Raw genomic sequence first — 21,832 nt, 5'->3', positions numbered from 1 at the left:
GTGTGAGTGGTTCTGCTGGCTCCATCAGGGATTCTTAGACAAATTACACATGTGCCTGTCTGCCAATCCATGCCCTGACAGTGAAGAGATTGGCTATGACTTCCTTGCCTGGAATCAAATTTCCAAAACTCTCCCACATTCACAATGCCTGCCACATAGTTGTCATTATTAGACTGGACAGAAAATATCACATTAGAAAATTATAATTTTTTTAATTACATTTTAAAAAAATTCTGTCATTTTTAAAGGGCAATTTTAATTCTAGTTTGAAATCTAAAGTTGTAAAAAAAATACACAGAATGTCATCAACATGAACAATTTTGATTGACTCAAAATCAATTCTTTTTAAGATTGCATCTTTAAAACAAAATAAAAGCCAAAACTTCATTCTTTTGAACTGAAAATAAATGTCAAAATTGTAAAATAATTTCTGTTACAATGAAAATTCAAATTTAATTCTTCATGTGAATTACTGTTTTCATCAGTGTGACTGAACTACACAGCTGGAGTTCTTCTGTTACAATATCTTCAAAAACAGGAAATTCTATAAAATCTGTAAATCAGTGAATGACTGACTATTTATTAAAAAAAAGACCTGACACCCTGAAACAGTCTTCTGTCTACATAATGCTACAGTCTCACATTCTTATCTTCCTTTTACCCACCACTGTTTGATAGATATTTGTTCTGAATTAGTTCAGAGTACATTTCTTCATGTGGTAACAAAGCAAAGCAAACCCAGATCTCTATGCCAAGGCTGAGTAGCACTGTGTTATAGCCAGTAAATTGCAGTCAGCAGGTAAGCTTGGTTACAAGAAACAAATAAACAAGGCTGTCCCAGGTCACAAATACCCATCTCCAAAGTATCAGTTGAATCATATCATTATTCAGCCACCCACTTAATGTATTTGTAGTTAGTCTTGGCCAAGATATGAAAATATCAGTTGCTGCCATACAAAATACACAATTTGTAAGTAAATTTCATTTGATGAAACTGAATTATTTGGAATAATCAAAAACCTTTACTTTCCCAAATGAAGACACTGAGCCAGTACATCATTGATTCAACAGACTGATCATGGTTTTATATCCAAAAGTAAATGGAAGACTTACATGCAGTTTGTAAATTGAAACCGATTTTCTTCTAATATAGCTGCTTTTAAAGACTATGTCAGAGGTAACACAACACAGGTAACAAATACCTTTTTGATCATAATTGTTAGGAAAATAGATTAAATTAACACATAATGTCCACAAAAGCTTACTCAAAACAAAGATGAAGAATGGTGTACAGAATGAAGGCATGGAACAGTTTATAGGAACGTTTTGTTTCTAAAGATTTCCTCATAAATACACCGCTCTTAACCCTCCCTATTCTTACACTTGGCATGACACCACCAGTAATGACTGTAGCACCAAGTCTGAAAAAGTAGTTGTGCAACACAGCTACTAATGAGACCTGGAGGAATGGAAGAGGAAGTGTCAACTATCTGCTGATTACATTGCACCCATATTAGACTGTTCACTGAGTACTCAGTCTTATTAATGTTCATTTCTTTGAGATGAAATAATTTCTTCTACTCAGATCACATTTTGTTTATAAGTAATGCACCTTTTGGACTGTTACCTTAGTGAGGAAGCAGTTTCTCAAAACACAGACCTGTTAATGAATCAATTCCTGACCAAAGTCCCTCCAAACGGAAGTAAGTGATGGGTGACCTTTGTGCTGTGAGCCTTAAGTTTTCAACCTCTTTGATGAGCTTTCAGGAGGAACAGTACAGAAAGGTCACCACTACATATTTAGCAGTTTGAGTTTCATCACTGTGTACGGTGTTTATATGTCACAGTGGATGTGACAGCCCAGAAGACAACACCTACATTTAAATATCATATTGGAGAAGAGCAAAGCAAAACACTTGCAGATAATTAATTTTAGTTTGACCTATTACAGCAGTAGAGACCAAATTTTGCCCTCTAGACTTGGACTTGCATGTGAAACATCCCTCAGGATGAAAGACTTCAATTCCCATGTTTATGTTCAAATCTTCAGTACAAAATACGTTATTGAAATAGAACTCTTAACAGAATGCACACTTCCCAATTACGACAAAAATTTTCTACAGCTTTTTTGTATCAGATGAGGAAGATTTAGATTCTCAGTGTTCTTATGATCTCAAATGCAAATTCCTTTTCCATTACTCTTGCCAGAAGTCTTGACTCTTGGAAGTACATTCAAGTCAGTTGAGAGGAAGAAGAAAGAAGAGGAATACTGTCTGTCTACCTGAAAGAAAATGGCTTGAGATAAACTTAATATTTAAAATCATAAATGTTTTTAATAAAGCAAAATATTCTTCATATTCATTCAGCCCTGGGTTTCAAACTACGTAAGAATCATGATCCCTACAGTATTGTAAGCTATTTGTCATGAGGTCATCTCAGTAAGATATTTTGGTACCTAACATATCTACATTAATCCATCACAATATGCTGATGGGACATCAGAAAGAAGACAGAATGCTTTTTAATAGTGAAGCACCTGCATTCAGGATGATCCAAATTCAGCTTGTGTAGGTCATTGCTGAAATATTTTAAATCTGTGTAGGTTGGCTGAATTCTTACTTGGTCCCCACTCATACTCTACTGCTGACAGTTTAGTGACAAATTTTTAAGTCCCTGGGATCATTAACACAATAGCAGTGTCCTGCAATGCAGTTCTTGCCAATGAAAAATCTAAAGGAAGAAGTAATAATGCTCTCAAAGGCTTACAATGTAATTCAAATGAAGACGTAAGACTGGATCATAACTCTAAAGTAGGGAAAATAAAATAGTGGTGAATGACAATAGGAGCTTACTATATATCCACCATTGATGTAAATGGATATATGACTTCACAAGACTGGGAAGCTAAATTTGTATTTGATCTCCAAAAAGAGGTCACCATTAATTGGCAAGTGTTATAGCCATTATCTATTATTATCACTGATGTTAGCTCTAAGGATCAGTGAAAGAAGGTGTGATAAACCCAGGAGATATTTCAATATTTTAACACATGTAACTACCTCTTAAAAAATAATTACTTTTGAGCTGTGAAGTTTCTTAAACAGAATGTACATCAGTCTTCACACACTTACTTTGTACCTACTTTCAAAATTTGTTGCTGAAGTGCCTATGCATTTTGGTGCCATGCTCTTTGCTACGTCACTCACCTTGAGACTTAGAAATATGGTGCTGAAAAGGAAATTCCACATGACACATGATGGAAGTCAGCTGATCAAATACAGACTGTCATCTGGACTATTCAATGTGGATTGATAAAGGCATTCTAAAGGCAAAATCCATCCGATTTAAAGGAGTTATTTATCATTGGTTGAAGAAAATGAGGCATAAAGGGCTCTGCAGGTTTTGAATGAATTTCACATTGGGTACAAATATATATTCTGTGTTTCAAGAACATATCAAGTAAGGAGATGAGATGTAGACAATAATTATTAGTGATTCTGTCTAGCTTGCAAATCTGAAAAAAAAAAACTGCGCATGACTAGCATAAAATATACCATGTATGTATATGCATGTTGATTCTGGAAATTATTCTGTCTCCACATGTCATACAACTTGGAGTGCTCAAGGACAGTGAGGAAGAGTTTATTCAGTGTTGGTGGCAGCAGTGCTGACTCCTATATTTATGCCTCACCTGAACCACTTGTGTCAGAAGTGGGAGACAGATTTGATGCCTCCTCCAACAGACAGACCTGAACCTGCAGCTACTGCTGATGAAGAGGGATAACAGAAGTTTTCCAGGTCATACGCTATGGATGGATGTTGGGAACATCCCTCTTGGTGAGACATGTCAGCGGGCTTACAAAGGACAAAATAAATAAATGTTATTCTAAATTTGTCTTCCTTTCTCTGGAGGTGCAGTTTTGGGAGACACAGCAAACAGCAATGTGGCTAACCTTGGAGCAACCTGTTGCCTTCCTTACCCCTTTATTTTCCAGCTGGCAATTACTTACCAAAAAGTATGCAAAAAGGCAGATACCCTCTCCACAGCATATTCAGACAACCCTGGACTTAATATTTCATATAGTCAGACTCATATATTTTCTTTATAAGTGCACAGTATCTCTGAATAACTCTGAAAAAAACTTAAGAACTACCATTACCTCTCTATCTAAAAGGCATACCAGCTGTGAAAAGATTTACTCAGTCCAAGAGCTTTGAATAATTCCACAAGAATTCCTTCAAGATTAGACTTTATAATGTCTAATTTATTGCTTAAAGTAAACAATCTGATAGTCTTTCCATCATCCTAATACTGCTTGATAAATTTTCCAGGATTCTCAAAGCCATTTAAACATTTTATTGTACCTGTTTTGGAATTGTTTTTGACTGAGACAGATCTGATTTACCTTTTTGAATATTTTGCAGTGGAAGAAGGTAGAGGAAGTGGCTTATACTACCTTCAGAGAAAAAAAAAAAAAGCCTGTATGTAAATTTGAGAAATCCAACTGCTATTTTTAACCACAAAACTGATAAGAAGTCTAATTAAACATTTTTCCTCTTTTGCATGCCTTGATACTGTCTATGGTAAGAATGGAAACAATAACACTGAATTATTTAGAACCTCTTGTTTGGATGCAACACAAATCTGCTCCTGGATAATAGCTGCAAAACAGTTCATCTGAGTATCTCTCAAATATAGCTTCTTTTCTGTTATTCTGCTTATTACTTACTCCAGTTGTTTCTTTCATTTCTCTCTCATGCCCTCTACATTTCCATACTGTTCTCTTGTTCTTACACTGTTTATGCAAATCAAAGTACAGGCACCACCACCTGCTTCTTGCCTTTAACCTTTGTGGCTTTTGCACACCCTCTTTGTAGAGATTACTGTAGCTCTAACAAAGAGAATAAAGTACATTTCCCTCCTCTTTAACACCCACACTTTCAGCATAAGGAAATATTTTATCACATGCATAGGCCCTCATGTTAGCAGAACAAGAGACAAAGAATGCAGCCATCAGGAAATTTGTTGCAAGGTGTTCAGTATGATCTCATATACAACTCTGTTTTGAGGGTATAATTCTCCCCAGCCTGATAATATAATTTAGAATAGAGAAAAGACTGATTAAAATTCTTTCTACAGTTAGCTTCCATTTTATGTGCAGATTTACTATCAGTTAATGACTAAACCACAGGCAAATAGTGATGTCTCGTGCCCTCAATGCTTATGTGTAACTCTTAAATGGCTGTGAGTATCGCAAAATTCCAGTCCAAGTATTCAGTTTTGGGAAAGGACATTTTATTGCTACGGTCGCATTTACATGAACGGCAGATGTAATTATACATATGCACGCCACAGTAATCAGGGCAGCTGGAAGGGCTCACTCTGTCCAAGCAACAGCATTGGTCTCTGAGCCCTCCAGCCTGCAGCTGCTCCTTGACTCCAGGCTGTACTGGCAGGCTCTGTCCAGCGTGGAGCAATGAAACTTCTACCACTCCTCGGTGATTATTCCTTTTCTGGTCCTCTGTTTCCTTACTTGCTTTCCCTTTTCTTCCCTTCCTTAGAATTCTTACCTTTCTCATTAAACCCTTAACTCCTACAGCTTGAAAACAGATTATGCAATTCTGCTTTTCTCAAAGTGAGCAAAATACCTCATACCATGTTTAATACAAATGAACTGGTTTAGAGATTTTGATCATATTAGCCTGGCTGAATTAGGTTGAGTCTCCTGCAGCTTCTTTCTACTGCTAAAGTGGGGGTTTTTTTCATGCCTTTAGCCTACTCAGTATATTTAGTTTCTGACTCATTTCTTTAGAGCTCTGAACTATTTTCTGACTCACTGGGAATCATTTATTCTGTCTTGGTTTCACCAGGGCAGGTTTTCAGATTTCAGCTCTCAAATGTCATCATTAATGTCTCAAAGTTTGTTTACAAATGACTTTTTGTCTCACACAGAGGAACACTGATGGTGCCTCGCCAATAAAAACTGTTCCAAAGCTTCCATATCCTAAGATATTCTCTCTCGCTTCAACCTTTCCATAACTTGTTAATTAATGAATTTTTCCCACAGTGCACTGGTGGTTGGCTCTTTTCCCTAAGGAAGGAGGTTGCCCCCAAGCTTTCTTTGAATAAATGTAATATCATCAACTATTAGTATACAAAAATAGCAGGAATGTTATGTGTACTGTCTGCTAAAATTAAAGCAAGAATGAAGTCGATAAAAAATTATATGATGCATCATTAGTGAATTTGGGGCTCCACTTATTTGCCCTATGGTCCTCAGAATCTAGGATGTTCTTGGCTGACATTTCCAGCTTGTTCCCTGAAAACATAGACAGAATTTTAATTTCACTAGTGAAATATGAATTTTTCCTCAATTTATGCAATGGAAGGACTTGGAATATTTAAAAGAAAACATGCCAATATTATAATTATCATTATGAACTAGATGATAAAAAATATTTCGGCTTTATTGAAGACAACCACTACAAAAATTGATTACTGGCTCCTAGTGCCATTTATATGCCCTAATGTATCCAAACCATCTGCACAGAGATGGCATGAAGGACAGGTTTACAGAAAACCCACCTCCTTCTGGAGCTGCAGTTGAAAGAAAGGTGAGGTATCTATCAACACATAAATTAACACTGAATATTTAGAATTAGGCAGCTGAATCCCAGTCTGTGTGTCCACAGCGCACTGCAACGCTTTCCCTTCACATGCCCACATCCCAGTTGTGTTATTGCAGCTTGATACTGAGGATGTTTGTAGAATGATGAAGCATAAGGGCAGAATTCAGTGCTGTGCAGCACATGGTCCATGGGGATAGTGTTGGGATAGTGCTAATGACAGGAAGAAGGATGGATGGAACCATTCCCCAGACGAAACTGTCCCCAGCACCGCAGCTGGCTTGGAGAGCAGCACACATGGCATGGCACACACTGCACTGCACGTGATTCAGGGCTGGGCTTCAGGGGTAGGCCCTGGATCAGCTGGATCAGTTACCTGACAGTGGAAATACAACCTGAGTGACAGCCAGGGAGAGTTCCAGCTCAGGACACTCAGCCAAGGCGCCCCAGTTTAGGTATCCACATTGTGTCACATCCCCGAGTGCTTTGGTAATCCAACACATAGGGCCTCAGTTTGGGAGGTGCCTGCTAAGATCTAAGGCACCAGTACTGCTGAGACTTAAAAGCAGGGTTATACAAATGTGATTTGGGACATACAAGATATATTTATCTTTCAGGAATGGCAGCTGGAGAACAATCTGTAGAAAACTGTAGAAAACTTGGTGCCTACTTCCTGGTATGATGAATAGTCTCTAGGCTCCATAGAATAAATCTCTCTTGAATATCATGGGGATTTAGATCACAGTTCACATGCACATTGGTACATTTCAACATCTTTATCTGAAGTTAAACTCCTCTAGAGGACTTTTTTTTTTTTTTTTAAATTAATATCCACCAGCAAATTTCACTCTGACAAAAAGTTTCATTAAAAGGGGAAATTAATTACTTGGAAAATTATTAATAACTTGAAACTGTGTATGAACTGAAAAAGGCAATGAAGTTGCATCCCTAGGAGCAAAAGGAAACAGCTAAGCAAAACAACAAATTCCTGTCATACCCAGAATTATTTCACTCATCATTTCTTTTTATCTTGAGCAGGAGTTAAGCACTGAGATGTTGAAAAAAAAAACTTTGGCCAAAAATTTAGAAAAAATTTCAATTTAGAAAGTATAAAAATAATATCAAATATCTACAGTTTGATCTTTTCCTGATTCTTATTTGGTATAGTTTATGACCTGTACTTATTTGTCTTTGAAATGAGAGCTTTTGTATGACTTTGAGCTTAGAACCACGATGATATATTGATATCCCTTCCTTAGACACAAAATGGGCATTGTGATCATCTTTTCTGGGGTATCCAGGAGTCCAGAATAGGATTATTTGGACAGCTGAAATTTCCCCAGATGGAAGTAGATTTAAATCTGCAAGAAGTACACCCTGATTCACTGAGTTTGGATAGGATGTCTCTGTTCTATGAGTCAGTCACTTACAGAAAATAAGCAATTAGGATATGTATTTAAAGTAGGCCACCTTTTGATAAATATTACATCCATGACATGCAAAATAGTAAAAAGTAGGACGATTTAAGTTAGCATGAAATAATCCCTTTTAATACCAAAATAACGAGAAAGAATTTAAAAAGCCAAGATCTTAATGTCCTTCAAAAAGATGCAGCTTGCTTTGAAACTAGGCTGCCAAGTGACACATAAAATAAACTTAAATAAATTTAATGTGTCTTGGTCCCAAAATAAGCACAAGTACACAATGGATGGATCAAGTAATGTGAAAACCTTGTAAACTTGAGTTAAAAGTTCTCATTTAAATCCCTCTTTCAAACTCTAGTTATTACATAGAAGCAGTTACAACTGCTCCCGGGACTTATAACAATAGCAACAAAAAAATAATTTATTGATAAGAATTTTCTGTTCAGTAACATATCTTTTTTTTTTTTTTTTTAAGAAATGAAAGGGACATCTCATTCTGCCATTGCAGCTGAATAACTTCCCCATTTTGTCAGTTTCCAGTTTCCCATACAGTCTGACTTCAAACCAGTAACATTTGGCTAAGTCAAAGCTAAGATGGCAGAATAGGCATAACTGTTTGATATAAATCCTAAACAAAGTAAATATGAAGGTTAACCAATTAAAAAGAAGTTGAGTAGCATCATTAATGTGGTACAAAAAATTAGTGTTATTAAAGCAACATGATTTTAAGAATTAAAAGTTTGTTTGATAAAATTAATAATCAGTAAGATTCCTTTCAGCCTAGTAATTCTTAATATTTTAATTCATGGATCTGAAAAACAAGTGTCTAACAGAGTCTAAGCATCACATTAAGAATTGACCAATAGTTTCTTAATCATGTAAAAGGGGAATTAATTAATACACTGTAGCCAGATCCTGCAGGGAGTAATCCTGGACCTTCTGGCATCTAACATTTCTATTATAGGCCTGGAGAAAAATTAAGAAGTGCTAAGCAATTCCAAAAACATATGAAGGCAGATGAACTGAAAAATAGCAAAAAACTGAACTGAAAAGCAAAAAAATAGAACAAAGTTTTGGAACATCCTGGGTGACTCAGCAAGTTGGACATAAACTACAGAAGTGTTTGAATATAGCAAAATGAGAAACTGTAAGTTTAGAAACAGAAGTCTGTATCTGAAGAATGGAAATCTCTATTTGGACAATCAATGGCTCCTGAAAAGAACTTATAATAATTCATTATCTGAGCACACGTTTCTGGGCAATGGTACAGTCACCTTACCTGTGTGCTTGGCTTTGGTACAGCTGCTCTGTTAAGTTAGTTCTCTATAAAATAACAGAGAAAAGGATAAACTGATGATCATTCAGACAAAACCATCAAGAGTATAAGAGATCAATGGTTCAGCTCATCCAAATGAGGAGCAACTTGTGTGACTCATTCACTGCCTGATTACTTAACAGAGAGTAAGAGATACAAATGGACCTGCAAAGGGAAATTATTTCATTTAACTGCACATGTCTACCATGCAGATAACTTTATCTAATATTGACATAAAGGGCTCTCTGTAGCTTAAAAAATGATTGAACACAAGAATCTCCACAACCTGTGTTAGAAGATTTTCACAGCAGTCCCTGCCAAGCACCAGGTAGGTAAGCATCTGTAATATCTTCTGCTTGACAGAGGGGACATGTTAACAAGGGAGCAGACTCTACTGATAACTGTGAATTTATACAAATAATTCAAACCTAACCTATCTTACACAAAATTTATTTGTTTCAATTATAGGAAATTGAACCATAAAATAGAGGCCTAAAGATTTTTTTAGCTTTTTATATATTTTTCATATCTTTGTAGCCTTGTAGATTTTTAATATATGTATTTTGTAGCTTCTAAGATTTTTCCCGTCACCTCTCACAGTTTAAAAAACCCTTACTAATACATTCTAGAAATTCTGTTTATTAATGTTTTTCAGAAGAGAATTCCTGACAAGGACATCTTATTTTCTATCAGAATTTAAGAGACATAAAAAGCAAATAGGGAAAAGAAGCTCCTGGACCCATTCCAAGGGGGCTGAAAAGAGGGTGTGGGTTACTGAGGCAACTGATTTCCTATTGGATATACAGGCTAGATATACTAATTCATTATCCTTTTAAAAGTTGTTGAAATCCTGTGTCACCTATGAGCAATGCTGCATTTTGAGCACCTGAAAGCTTCCATTAAAGAGTTGCTTTTTTATCTTACCAGTTTAACTCTGTTGTTTTTTTCTTTTGTTATTAGGCAACAAAATAATGATAATGTTAACCATCACAGGGGTTTATAGGAAATCAGAACTTTATCACTCTATATATACTTGTGTGTATTACACTTGTATACATATGTTTCTTTCCACTGCAAAGTTGTTGGTGCTATATTGGTGCTATGCTGACACATATAAGACTAGAATACGGTTCAAAAAAAGGAGAAAACCTTTTCTTCTTACTTTCAAAGACCTTGTTCTGACTGAGTGATTGTCGTCAATAACCATTCAAACACAACAATCCCCAAACTAAATGAATCTCTAAATAGCTGTTCTTAGAACAATATTGTGCCTACATAGAGATCTATTTACACTGTAAAAGGTATGTCTAGAGAAGGTACTCAATTTCAGGCAATAAAATTACCATAAGATTGAATTTATATCTTCTCAGTTATTGTAGAGGCTTTGTATTGGGCTTGTTTGGTTTTGTTTTTATATTCTAATCCTGTTAAAGGTAAAGGAAATCAAAGTCTTTTATTCCTCCTGGACATCCAGGAATCAGTTTTAGGTGCAGCAACTCACAGACATTATTATCTTGTAAGTCCTTTGGGCTGACTTCAAGGAGAAAATTTTATTGAGCATAAATCATTTACAGATGTTCCCACTACATGTAGCCTGCCACTTGGATATATTGGTAGCCTCAAGAAAAGACTGAAAAATCAAATGGCATCATCTCAGTCATGTTGCCCATACTCAATGACATATTTTGACACAGATAATCATACTGGCTTTCATTTATTGCATCTATCCTGTTTTTATTTAACATTTTTTGTTCTCCAGAATTTTCAATCAATCACTATTCCATAAAATCATGTTTTCTATTAAAAAATACTTAACTTAGATTTAGACAGGCTGAGAGTGTGCAAACAATTAGTTTAATAAAACTGACCAACCTTCACGTTTGCCTTGGAGAGGAAATAATTTTTTTGCAGCAGATAATGTTATGAAAGCCAGCGGCCAGCTTTACCTGACCTCACTTGTTCTAGTTGAGGACCAATTTTCTCCTGTATGAGAAGGACAGGAGAAGGTTCACAGAGACAGCACAAACTACCAGGTTTCAAATTAGGCTTGTGCCAGGGAGACATTCAGCCAGGCATGACTTTTGGTACAAATGTATTCTGGTTCAAGAGAGAAAGGAATTTCTGAATCTCAGAAGAAGAGGCTGAATGACTCTATAACTATCAAATGAACAACATTTTTCAAAGTGCTCTTGGTTATGTTTAAGATTGTTTTTGTGCCCTCCTCAACTGCTCCGACACTGTGTACTTGCAGCAGATAATGAGGGATTTAAACTGAAATAAATGTCCATACTGTGGCCTGACTCATGCAGACTGAATCAAGGAAATCAGGATTTATGGCTGACATACAGTCCTTACCTGATCTCATTAGACGTCAACACTCCAAATTAGCTGGATATCCATCATAAAAAAATTATGTGGACATTATACGGGTGATTTAATGATGGAGCTTAACTTTTAGTTTGGAAATTCCTTGACTTTGTAGGTTTAAAGGTGACTTGAAGCTGACTTGACAGAGAATCTAGTTAGCTAGAGATGGAATGAACAATGTTGTCTTGTGTTAAGGGGCAGTTTGAAAGTTTTGAGATATGACTGCTGTGGTTCTGGTGGTTCTCAGTCAGGTCCAATGAGCTACTTGGATTTTTAGCATAATCTTCACAATTTAGGATTTAATCCACAGCAATGAAGATCCACAGCTACCATAATCACCAAGAGATGTGTTTTTCTGGATCAGTAAAAATCACAAGACACAGGTTGCTAGAGATTAAGTGCTAAGTGAAACTTCATAATTCTCAAAAGTTAGAGCGAACAGTGAAAAAAAATGCTACATAATCCCTACTGATAGGCTTTTTGAAGACAATAATTATATAGATTGTCTTTGGTCAAAGGTGTAATATACATATGTTTCAAATTTAGGTAAGTATTTTCCAGCTGGAACCTCAAGAACATAATGACATTCCAGGACATTGAAAACAGTTAGATCATTATTTTTTCAAAGTTGTCTTACATGCTCATTAAACTTTTCTCCAGCTGGACCAATTCTTACATAGGACATAAACCAGCAGATTTAAATATTCACATTGAAGGTAAAATGAGATTATTATTTCACACTTCAATTTGCAGTCCTGCTTTCAGCTAAATCCTTTCTATAATGCTACAAAACAATAATAATTGATATCTCTGTTTCTTCCCTGTTCCTTTGTGATAGTTATAAAATTACAAAGCTGACCAATCAATCAGAGAAAAGTTCAGTTCAAACTGCTATAGAACTTTTGCATCCCTGCTTCTTATCACACTCCCACTTTCAGAAACTATTTCTAGTTTCTATGGGATTCACACAATTTCCTATAATTTTATGGAAAACTTGGTGGAATGTGCAGGTGCACACACTGCCAACAATACACAACTAAGTAAGAATAGCAGTGATAATGTAAAATATCTATTATTAAACTATCGTTACAATGTGGTGTTAACATGTTGAGCCTTTTAAGGTTAATAGGAAAATTTCAATGGGAAATGATCAGAGCTCAAAATGGTAATTATAATGGTTTTATTATATTATGGATGCACCTGGAAATGTGGAAAAACAAAAATGTTTTAATAAAAGAACTTCTTGTGAAACTCAGAGATTGTAACAGGGGTTGCCAACATTTAGGTAATCAGTTATAAAAACAGTAATTAAACATTTCAACACTTTTCAGACAGATATGGAAAATGAAAATTCAGAGCTTACCATAAAATTAAAATTTTTTAAACTTTTCAAAATTAGTTAGTTTGAAAAAAATTCATTGGAAATAGAAATTAAGGCTTTAGATATTCTTCTGGCATGGATTTATGTTCTAATTTTTTCATGTTATTTCACAATGTGTAAATAGCAATAGAGCAAAATGATCCATCATCATATATGAGATTTTGAGATAGAATTCACACTATGCACAAAGACCAAAATGTGTTGAAAAATTGCAGGAAAAGTAGTTGTGAACATATGACAAGTCATCATATTCTGAGGTGATGTGACATCATTTTGCTCTACTACTGTTGATGTACCATTGAAATTCTGGAAAACAAGTAAAGCTACATGACAAAAATAGTGTTATGTATTTTATATTCATTGTATTTTACTTTTTACTTTTTTCAAAATATTTTTTTCCTGGAAAGAAACAAAGACCCACAATTTTCAAGGGACACTTCATTTAACTCAACGTGATAGCATTTATTTTCTCCACTCTTTCAGACTTCCCCTGTGCTCTGAAGAAGGATATGCAGGTCCATCAAGTTTAATAACCAATCAAGACCCAAAAAAAAACCTCCAAAAAAACCAAAAACAACAACAACAAAAAAACCTGTCATCCTGATTCTGTCTGGAAATTAATTACATTCTAAGCAATAATTAAGTGTAAAGTCCATAAAATCTAAATGCTATCTTAAGTCTGTAAAAACCCTTTTTATCTAACTTGGGTGAATTGCACCTGTGATTGCATTACATTACTACCTAACTACAACAAAATCTTGCTGATCAACCCAACAGCAGCCTGTTTCTACTACTGCTCTCTCTAGCAATATGTTCTGCTGCCAGATTAAGAAAGGGAGCTGTCCTGGTATACTTCAAGTTACTCTTCTGGGAAGAAAGGCAATGATTACAAACTATACTAGCTCCTCTCACAGCAGTTCTTGTGGGACACACAGGCAGCCCAAACGAGGGAAGGAGGGAGACCTGTGCAGCTGTGATAGCCTTGTGTGCTTTGGGAGCAGACACTACAGCTCTGGATGAGGGATTGGAGAGCAGTAAAGCCTTAGCCCAGCCTCCCCAGCCTCCCACAGCTAACTGATCCCTCAGCGATTTTCAGTGGAAAGCGTTCACAGCAAATGATTTGTAATCAATATGTGCAGGGAAACAAACAAGAATCATGGCAAAAATATTGAGTGAAATAGGATAGCAAAACTCCTTAAAGCAATTCATACTTCAGTGCCCAATAAGAATAAGAAAAGTGAATTATCCTATTTACATCGTTCTCTCAGATCCTGTCTGCTGGTGTGAACCAGCTCAGTAATACTGTAAGACAAAACCATGGTTCTAATGCTTATTTCCAAGTACTTTGTTGTTGACAGTCCCAGAAATAGGTTGGATAATTAGAATAGATGAAGTAGATCAAAGTTCTTGAAGTCATATTTGTATTAAGAATAGTTTTATGCAGTGACATTTACAGCTCTTGCTGAGACCTTCTTCATAAGAATGGGATATGCCAACTATAAACCACGATAATCTCCAAAAAGACAGTAATATTTTGTTTACCCACTAGGAATGGAATACTTCAGTGTTAGTTAAAGTTCTATGTCTTTTCCTCAGTTTGTATAGAAATTTATGTGGACCTATTCTAACAAACACTTAAGAGAAATTAATATACCAGTTAATTTAAATGAAGCCATTGTTTGTTTCTTGGTTATATTTGAATCAAATTAACAATCAAAAAAACACCCATACGATTTATATATAAACAAAGGAACTAGACTACTTAAAGCCAAATTATTTAGGAGTTCAGTAAAGCTTTCATGTTCCTTCATATCTGACAAATTATTAATCTCATAAAACATATTACAAAAGACACAATGATGAGAACGAAGCCTCAGTTTATAAAAGGTAATCTGATTTGCAGGACATTCACTTAGAGCACATCTAATTAGCTTTTTGTTCTCCAAACCCAACTAATTTGATTATTTTATTTCAACTACCAATTTTAAGATGCTTACTTGGGAAATTATTATGTGGTTAATAAGAATGGTATTGTACACACTGTCACTCATTCTGGGTTTCAGGACATCAGAAAGCACAACAGGCAGCTTTTAGATAAACCAAATAAATTTTGGACAACTTCATGCCAGACAGTTGCCAGTTAAGTGGGCATTTCTGCAATTAAATACAATACAAATAAAAAATAACAGATGGTTTCTGTTGATAGGGTTTTTTTAACTTTGTGCAGAGGACCACACGTTTTTTCCAGTTTAAACAGGAGTGTGGTGATGTTTAAAACAATATCAGGAACATTTTTAAGGAAGCTGTTATTTTACATATTAGCATGAAACTTTGAAAGGTTTGATAAAAGTAAACCTGAAACAGGTATTATTCCACTCAGAACATGTATGGGTGATCTGTATCTGTGAGCATAATGCTGATTTTTGCAAGTCTCCATTTATGCAACCTCAAACCACAACATCCGATGGGACAGTCAGGGACATTGGGATCACCTGAGAAAACAGAACAGTGCTAGGGGAAGCAGAAAGGAATCACTGAATAGATGGGTTCTTGGAAATGCACCAAGTTTATCATGCATTTGGATATAAGTATTCCTGAGCTCAGACTCTGCTCTTGTAAACATTTCAATAGTAAAGACAGCACTGAAAAAATAAAATTATTTAAACATTAAAATTAGCTAAACAGATTTAAATTGTTCATCCTAGAGGACATGGAGGATAAGTGAGAGACAAAAATGCAGCCAGAGACATGAGCCATGGGATCTCCCTGATGATATTCTGTGAAACCTCTCAGACCAGCTGTTTACACAACAGAGGTTCTCTTGCTGCCTGGGTCCCAGGAAGGGTTGATACACACTGGCAGGGATGTGGTGTCAGAGAAAATAGCCCTGGTTTTATCTTTTTCAAAACATTTTTCACAGGACATGGCTCCCAAGACACTGATTTTACTATATTAAATGTAAAAAAATGTTAGCATAATCTGCGAGCTAAATATGCAACTAAGCTGTTTAAAATGCTTGGATAAAAAGCATGAAGCTATCAAATGTTTGGCAGATGTGCTACCAGTCACAAAACTCATAATACTCTATTTCACCAGCATGGAGCTGTTTTCCTGCAGCATCAGTGCTGCTGACAGCAGGATAGGGCTCAGAGCTTGATGTGAAACAACCTTCATGATTTCCCCACCATCCGCTGTTCTCAGCTGCAAGGTTACAATCGCTATCTGTCATCAACAGTCGGCTCCAGGCCCTGGAAACCAGCAGCAGCAAAGGCAGGTGATTCAACACAAAGGAAAACTGTACAGTTGAAAACCATGTAAACATCAGTACTTTTGCTTTATACTTTCTAATATACAGTATTGCAAAATGAAGAGTAATGTTTGCAAGCTAGTTGAGCAAGTGGCAAATCCAAGGACGTAAATTGAGAGAAAGACAGATAATGAAAAAGTTTGGTCAGGACATCTTTCCAGAAAGAATAGCTAAAATATGAGATAAACAGTTAATGTAAAAGCCCAGACAGCTTTCATATCTGTTTTTTTAAAAGGTGTTTGAATGAAACAAATATTTCAGAGTAAAGCTGTTGAAGTAAGCTGGTTAACTTTTGTTTTAGTTAGCACTTCTCTTGTTCTGCCTTTCAGACAAATGCCAGCTTAACACAGTTCTGAAGTCATTCATCTGTGAGCTTTCCAATATAAGGAATAAATACAAGCGTGTTGTGATGACATTAAGTATTTGAAAAAATTTAAACATCAATGTCTGCAATATCTATATTTTTTGAGAAAATTATGCTGCAATACAGGTCTCAAAGAAGAAAAGGAAAAGGAAAAGGAAAGAAATTAGCAAATGTAAAGAAAATTTTCTTGTGACATATTGGCAAAAAGGGCAAAAATATTTTTAAATATTTACAAATAAGAAGCCATCTCTCACAGGTCCTGGAAGGCAAGAGAATAAGGAAGTAGTTTTAAGTAGATTTTATAATTTTCTCAGTGGCTACAACTAATCCTTTTGTCCTTTGACAGGAGAAGGGATTTGATGGCCTTCCATAACAGTCAACAATGTCAAGATAGGGCAGTTGCAAAACCCAGTGATAGACCTGGAAAATAAAAGGGTTTGATTTGATGCCTCTTGTGTCCAAAGTGTTCAATAGTCTTAACCCCAAAGATGAAAATTTTAAGACAAACATTTTGAGACAAAATCTGGGGGAAGACTGACATGACTGATTGTAGGTTCTTAGTAATAATAAATTAGGAGCATTGCTATGCAAACTGCTAACACCTCAAAGACTCTTGAGAGTTGCCCATTCATCACACAGAAAATTCAAAACTGCCCAACTATAAACAATCTCCTTTGCAATTTAAATATCTGATGAAAATAAATCTAGAGCACAGTGGCATGGGATTCGAAATGCCAAGATAAAAAAATCAGTTGACTGCCGCTTATGGTAATCAGTGTCCATGGCCTGAAGCATGTGTTAATTCATCTGTCCATAAATGCATTAGTAGCAACTGAAAAAGGCCAAAAGCTTGAAGGTTCAAGTCAACCCTGAATTCTTCCTTATTTTGGAAACAGAATCAAGCTATGGTGGTTTGAGTAAAGAGCGTGCACCAGTATTTCAATTAACAACAAAAACGTGGTCTTTGATCGCCATTTGAAGATAGTAATTTGAAAATTAATATATTTTTATTCTTGTAAATAATTTTATTTTTAGTGTTGACTATACAACCAATGGCCCTTTTTAGGGTCACTGAAAATTTTTTTTTGATAAATGATTGGTGGGCACAAGGGATTTTATTGTAAGTTTGCAAATAAGTGAACTGTATGATTTTTCAGGAAAAAAAAACCAAATTCCTCATTAATGTGACCTCTCAGTGTAGGCATTATTTCCTTCTGTTTTTATCTAACTACATGTTTATACTGGTGCACAATTTCCTAGACTGAGTCTCATGATATTTATTCCTAAAGATTTTATCTATAAAACCTGATTAAATCTTCTTTTCCATTTCACAAATAAGCGTCAATCAGTGTTAAAGTGCTTACAAAAATGTTCTACATATCAACAAAGCAACTTTGTGAATAAACAGCCTTACAAATACTGACTCCCTTTCATGTTTCATAAATGATAACATCAGAGAACACCCTGTCCCTCAGCTCATAGGGACCATTCATGATCCTTTTCCAGCCTCTGGGCTGAATGAGGGCCTTGAGACCTCAAAGGAGAAACCTCTGTGCCACTGGAGAAGACCAAAATGGTCAATAATGGGTGGAAAAACATTGTGGATAGGAAGCTCATTGTTTCCAGTTTTTGGGCCATCTGAATACCCTACAACACATGACTATTCTTTTCTTGCTAAGGATGTGTGGAACGTAAGTGGATTCTGACTGACTTTAACAGTGAGGAGATCTTTTGGGGATACTCAGGATGGACGTGCTCCAGCTGATGCCAGAAGAGTTAGATCACTGATATAGTTTACAAATCTCACTTGTTTGTGAAAATTTCACTAGATAATGAACATCAGAAACCTACATGTGAAACCTACCAACAGCTTGAAGCTGATGGGGGGCACTTTGTGCCTTATTTAATAATGTTGTCTTGCGGGCAGTAATACAATAGGTCTTAAACTGGATGGAGAGAAGGCAAGAAATGGTAAATTTCTGCTTGCTAGAGTACAGATTTTACACCATTCTTGTTCCAAATTCAAAACACATCACTGTAACAGCTAAAGTAGACTGCTTGCTATCCCATAATAGCTCTAAAAGGACAGGACAAAAAAGATCTGTTTAAAAGTGAACTTTACTTAATCTGATTTTTACTGTTTTGTTTTATTGTTTTCTTCCAGAAAGGGTAAAGGTTGTGCAGACACAGCAAATCATAGTTGATAATCTGATCAGACTTTATTCTAATCCTTCATTTTTAATGTCTATACACAGAGTGATTGGAAATCATTACTAATTCAAGTTATCTCCTTTAGGACACAGTTTGGATCAGGTTCACCAGCAAAAAAATGGAATAACACAAGAATATAAACTGAATTTTAGTTGTTTCTTGTCAATCAATACCAGGGCAAAAACTGGAAAAAAAAACCCCAAAAAACCAGACTGATAATCTTTTGTTCTAAGAACAAAATATAAATTATCAGGCACTTTATCCCCCATTGAGTTAGGGCTGTATTCTGCAGCACATCAATTAAACGCTAGAGTACAACAACATCCCAACATTTGTAAGGATTTAGTGGAGCTGTTTCAAGCTACTCTAAACTAACCAAAATGTTTTACAAATATAGCTGGCTTGTGAACACCTTCCTAAGTCTTTGCACCCCCTATTGGCACCTGTTTTGATAAGTTCTGTTTTCAATCTGCATTTCTAAACCCAACTGATTAAATCAGTGTTCTCTTTTGTTATTCTTTGCACAAATGGTAATGATAATTTATCAGTCTCCAATCAGCGATTACTTAATAAATGCAAATCTCCCTTCCAAGATGCCACCATATATATAACTTGTGAGAGATTACAGCTAGGTATCTTGAATACCTAAGAATCCTCTTTCTCCCTTGTTGATGGTGCACAGTGTTAAAAATCAGTATTGTCACTAGACAAGGAACAATTTGTATCCTATTCAGTGGCTAAACATGTGTTTCTCTTTATTTTCCTGCCCTTAACCTTTGACACATTTATTTATTTGTAAAATGCCACAGAAAAAAAAGAGGTATCAACTAAAATCATGTATCAGAAAAAAAAAGCGAACAGAAAACCCCACAAAAAACCCATGACACTAGAGGTAAAGAAAACACAACAACAACAAAAAAAATAAATCCCAAGACAACATGAGAGAAAAACAAAATAAAAACCTCACAAAGAAACAACAAAACCAGACTAAAGGAAAGAAGTACTCAACACTTTTGAAGAGGATTAGGAAAAAAAATAGCTTTGTTCACCAAATTCAGAATTTTTTCTTGCCTAGCAGTGCTTACAAATACATCTCTTTGCAGGCAGATATCAGTTTTATGGAAGAAACAGGACTATTTTCCCCTCTTTCTTCCTTAATTTTGCCTGACACTAGAGATTTCTCCTCATTGTCTTCTGGAAAGTCTATTTTTTTTTTGCAGTTAGTCAGATTTACCATATATAGTCTGGCATCTCCCCTTACCTGGTAGCTGCCAAAAGCTCCCTAAAAGGTGACTTTCTCCTTGCTCAGAGTGCTGGATTGCTCTCAGTACCTTTATTAAGGCTGTATTTTGGGTAGCTCAGTACCTTCACTGGCTCCTCCAGAGAGGACCCAACAGCCTCTCCTCTCCCATGTCCTGTGGCGGTCCATTTTTCTGGAATATTTCCTGTCCTTTACTGCACATATCTTGTCCATATTATTGTTAAAAGAACCTCACCAGATGGGACCTTTCAACCCGATGTAGGTTCAAGAAGAGATAGTTTTTCTTTTGCAGAGAGGTGCAACTGTAAATCGAATTTAAGATTCTCCACATGTGAGAGAAATCTCTGAAATCTTGTATACATTTGGCTACCTACCTCTCTAAATCCTTAATGAATAACTCTGTATCCTCTCCCATTCCCCACATTAGTGTACTTAAAAAGGAACTGCAATAGCCAATAAATCACACACATTCTTGAGGTGCACTCCAGAAAAAGGGAAAACAAAAAACCTTTTTTTCAAGGAGAGGGAATGGCTAGAGAAAAATAAAGCCTACCTTCGTGTATGCCAAAGCTGAAATGTCTGTGGAAGCTGTTTCTATACTACAAAGGCCATGAGAGTCTTTCTGAAATTAGGATACCCTTATTCCATTATAACATTCCTGTTTTTTCCTGAGGACTGTGACTGTGTAATGGTAGACAGACTTTATATGGACATGAAATTGCAAAGAAATCAAGTGGCTAAACACAAGCTGGAAACACAATTTTCCTTTTTATTTGAACAGTTTTTATCATCTGTGATTGTTAGGGCATGGATGCAGAGGTTCAGCTGTGCATGTGATGCTACACTAAGATATTTCATGATGTTACAGATAGGGAAACAGTAATTTTATGTGTGCAGGTTGTCAACTCTGACTGCTGCGATGACATTAATGAGATAGTGAAGTGGAAAGTGGCAGAAATGAGAGATAGTAAGAGTAGAAAATAAGGTACTAGCTTAATGGCATTGCTAACCAAGCTAGAAATGACCAGGGCAGTAGTGTTATGATGATAAAATAAAGGTATCAAGCCAGCAAAATCAGGGCAAGTGTGGAAAGAGAAAACAGGGATGAGCTGTTGGTTACAGAGGAGATGAGATTAGTGAATAGGAAGAGATTTGGAGGGCAAAAAAGCAAATGTAAGACACAATGACTCACTTGGAAAAGGCCTTTCACAGCCAGGCAGCTTAGATCTTGATAACCACAGCTTGGAGCATGATAGCAAACATGCTGTTTCTCTGACAATATGGGTGTCCAGCTGATTACTGTGATCAGGATATACCTGTGGTGCTTTCCTTTCCCCTGGCAACTATAATCCCTAATGCTGCTACTAAAAATACTATCTGAATCCCTGTTATTACTGCTGCTGTTGTTGTTTAATATTATTATTATCATCATCAACAACATTAAAGAAACTATTTAAAGCTTTGAATATTTGAGGATTTCTCTGATTTGGAGATAACAAAATTATTCTTCAAATTCTCCAAGTTCACTAATAATTTTGCTCTTATACTGTCCTTTTATTTTTTGTTTTGTTCATG

The 21,832-nt window shown here is 35.8% G+C and overlaps 1 protein-coding gene across 3 annotated transcripts in view; it reads right to left on the bottom strand.

Moving 5' to 3' along the window:
- Positions 1-21,832, bottom strand: part of GRM5 (glutamate metabotropic receptor 5) — a 241,385-nt gene that overhangs the window by 162,374 nt on the left and 57,179 nt on the right. The gene's annotated exons all lie outside the window — the stretch shown is intronic.

This window comes from Pseudopodoces humilis, chromosome 2 (genome assembly GCF_049639895.1).
Source record: "Pseudopodoces humilis isolate 2021_Gansu_Grassland_sample_001 chromosome 2, ASM4963989v1, whole genome shotgun sequence".
NCBI classification, from domain to species: Eukaryota; Metazoa; Chordata; class Aves; order Passeriformes; family Paridae; genus Pseudopodoces; species Pseudopodoces humilis.
This window is presented reverse-complemented; position numbering and strand designations above follow the sequence as displayed.